The sequence below is a fragment of the Habropoda laboriosa genome, unplaced genomic scaffold, assembly GCF_001263275.1.
Source record: "Habropoda laboriosa isolate 0110345459 unplaced genomic scaffold, ASM126327v1 scaffold193, whole genome shotgun sequence".
In the NCBI taxonomy this organism is placed as follows: Eukaryota; Metazoa; Arthropoda; class Insecta; order Hymenoptera; family Apidae; genus Habropoda; species Habropoda laboriosa.
In genome coordinates, this window is record NW_017100342.1 from 165170 (window position 1) to 169144 (window position 3975).

The 3975-nt window shown below is 30.5% G+C and overlaps 1 protein-coding gene across 1 annotated transcript in view; it reads right to left on the minus strand.

Annotated features, from left to right (window-relative positions):
- LOC108574495 (limbic system-associated membrane protein-like) overlaps positions 1-3975 on the minus strand; it is a 169669-nt gene that overhangs the window by 150256 nt on the left and 15438 nt on the right. The window lies entirely within an intron of this gene.

A 3975-nucleotide genomic window follows, 5' to 3' on the forward strand; every position in this document is an offset into this window, starting at 1 on the left:
CTAAAAGAAAAATTACTTAAATTTTAATAAAAATTATTTAAAAAAATCTACAGTTGTGCTAAAATTGAAAATTAAAAAATTAATATATCTGTAGAATAAAGAAAATATAAAAAGTTACGCTCAATTAAATGTACAACTGTAAAATTATCTTAAACAATTCAAAAATAAGTAAAATATGTAATTAGTGTATTTCCTGAGAACAGCAACAGCGGCGAAAGTCGAGGTAACTTACAATAAACCTTCCTTCGTGACAGTTCTTTCAGAAAAAAGAAGATTGTTACATAGTTATAAAGACTTTTAGACCTCGCCATTCTTGCGGCTGTTCGAAGTGAAAAAGAAACGAAAGAAGAAAGGAGTAAAAGTGGAAGTGCTCGTAGCGTGAACGCTTTCGGAATCGATAACCGCAAATTGATAAAATTTCACATCAACAACTGCATCTCGAGTTACAGAAAAATGGCAACGCTATATAAGAAGTCGATCCATATTTTTCACCTTTTCGGGATTACTTTTCCACTTATAACAATATTTACTCCACATTGGTGAAACATCTTCGAACAGCTCCTCCTATATAAAACTGTTAGTTTCCGATGTTTAGTAATTTAAATAAAAAATAACAATTTTATTTTACTAAATTTTCTACACGAAATCTTACAAGTTCTAAAGCGCTTAGTTTCTAAGTGCGAACTTCGCAGAACGGACGAAAATCGGTTCGAGAGCGAGGTTACTCTTATTTTGAACGGACAGTAGATACGTTCGGTCGTAGCTATTCTTCTATTATCTACGGGATGTTTAACTGCTTGCTTTTATTAAGGTTCGTAGGCCTTATTTTGGGGTAGTGGGAGTACGGAAAGGTCCAACGGTTTTGGAACTTGATGAGTATGACTCGGGGTTGATGAATAACAGAGTATGACTCAGGGGTTGATAGATAACAGAGTATGACTTGGGGTTGATAAATAACAGTAAAGCGTATGAGTAATTGTGTAAAAAAATAATTGTTAGGGGTTACTAGGCGGTGGAGATATGAAGGTCTTGAGTTTTTCTTAATGGTAATGGGTAAAATTTGACCCTGCTGTTGGAAAGAGTATTGAAGGTTGAGTGAAATACAATTAAGGTGCATGGGGCCAAAAACTAATAATTACCGAGATATTACTCTTCGAACGAGTTTTAAGGTAAGTGATGCTCAAAATGCTGTTCATTACAATCAATATAAGTATGCAGTCGATTAATAAGTGAAAGTGACACTTGTGGAAGTGTTTCTTGAGTTATAGCATTGCGTGCTCTTCTGATACGATTTTTCATATCTTCAGGTGTTATTGATGGCTCGCAATTAACTTCATTTTATAGATGTTCCCGAAGAAAGTAGTCAAATGGCGTGAAATCCGGAGAACGAGCCAGTAACAAAAGTTTATCATTATTTCCTGAAGAATATCTCGGTAATTATTAGTTTTTGGACCCATACAGCTTAATGGTTTTTTACTTAGCGTTCAATACTTCTTCCAACTGCAGAGTCAGATTTTATCCATTACCATGAAAAAACTCAAAACGATCTTCATATCTCGATAAAAAAACAAAATAGCTATATAAAGTATTACAAGTAATTTAAAAACAGGTCACAAGTAATTTAGGTGGCACACTTACAATTGGCTGAATCACCCTGCATAATGCTATTTAGAAAACACAAATTGACATGAATTTTTTATGAAAAAAAAAAAAATACTTTCAAAGATTTCGTTTACACCAATGAACTTTCGTGTGAAACATTTCTCTGTTAAAGTATCGGTACTAGCTAAAATATCGTACACTATATATTTAGCATCGTTAGCAGAAATATAAATTCACAAGAAAGTTAAAACAAAGTCATTTTAAAGTACACTCTCAATATCAATTGTTTTTTTTTTACCAAATTTGTCAAAATGATATTAACAGTGGGTAAGAAAATGATACCCAATAAAGGTATACTTTACGAATCATGGACGTAGATGTGGTTTAAAATTAATTATTTTATGAATAATCGCGCAAGAAAAGGGAGCTATGAAAAAAAATGCGAAGCAGAAATTTGAAACGTAAGGCCATAAAGTTTTGAGATGTTATAACACGTGCGTTGGGCATTACTGTTAAAGAGCTATAATGCAGCTCGTCGTGCACCTGCTATGCTGAACGTTATACCTTGTACCATCCTCCCAGTAGTTGACAGGTTATTACACCTACGTTGTATACAAAGTATTATCTTGTATCGTACTTGTAAAATATGGCCTTCCATTATATTAAGAATTTTCCAGGAAACACTGCTATATACTTGTTCCCAGTTCGCTGAAATAAAACAATTTAAGTTGGCGGGGGAAGTCAAGCTACTGTAAGTTCCAGCGGAATTTATTGCGCAACCATCGACAAAATTTCAGGGAATCTTAGGATATTGGTGAAAAGTGTAAATAACGTGAACGTGAAATTAAATGGCGAAACGAGACAGTGTTAGATCATTTGCACGATTATTGATTCATTTTATTCGATGGTAATGATGAAAAATGTACCAAGAACAAATAGTTAATTACATGTGCTAGTTATAATACAATTTTCCAAGATGAATTTATTTAATTTAATCATTTCATTCAGTCGTATAAAAATAATTGCTCCAAACGGAAAACTGAGGATAAATGGAATGTCTAAAAACTTTTTTTAACATTGAAGAAAATAATATCTGATACTAATTAGATAACCAAAGTAGAAATAATTTTGTAAGATGTGCATCGTAGAAAGTTATATTCAACTTTTTTTTTTGGAATTTAATTTAAATTTAAATTAGCAGTGGTACTAACTGAAAAAGCTGGCAAATTTTACGCCTGAGAAAAATGTGAAGTCTTCTAAAACCTTACATGGAAATTCTAATGCTTTTGTCATAATTTATCAATGAAATACTGTTTTAATCAGGTATAAATGACAAAACAGAATTTTTTTTATTTCTTCAATTTAAAAGATTTTTATCAAGGAGATATTTTAAGATAACAATCAAACTTGAGTGAATTATTGTTAATTTTCATTATTGTGAATATTTTCGTGTGAAGATGTACATTATTTTATTTAAGAGAGAATAAATTCGAGTTATTCGATTCTCTTTAAAAAATTGCCGGTATACAGTTTCTCACATAACAGCTTTCTATGAATTACAATTCTACAAAAGAAAAGTACTACCCCTACCTTTAATAATTAAACAAAATTATATACATTTGTTTAATGACTTTAATAAAGGAAATAAGATATCTGGAACAAATTAACTGGTAAAAGAAATATTATTCCAAACATAATTTTAATAATAAACGATCACATGTATTCATAAAATGATTAAAAGAACAAGTAATTTGTATTGTAATTTTTACTGAAACAAATGCGAATAGTAAAAATTGCGTGCAATTTTTTATGCAAAACACTCGCATCAGTATCATATACTACAATATTTTTCTCATATTTTTTTCTTATTTTTAAGCTATTTATTCTCGTGGATTACCTAACTTTTCGATTTGAGTGGGACAATACCGAGTTTTGGTCGAAAATTCGTGAGGATATGTGACAACGTTCTGGCTCCTGTGAATCCGTTGTAACACCACAAACGATTTTTCTTTTTCAAACTCATGGAAAAGAAAAATGATCGAACAAAGTGATAAAAATAATATTTTCTGCTTTCCTTTTTTCTGATTTCTACCATTTTTTAATCCAACGTTAAATAGGGGCGACAGATATGAATAGTAAAATTTAAAGGACAAATATGAATCTAAACACGAGAATCAAATTTTAGTTTTATCCTTTTCTCTTTCAAAAATATTGCTGCTGTAGCGATGCTAGTTTATATATTTCATGTAATTTTAATTAACGTTATTAATCTCGAATTTGAAATTCATATAGGTATATGTGCAGTACAAACACATACAAAACGAAAATTAATAATTTTAATGTTTTTTAAATTAATTTTAATATTAAAATAAT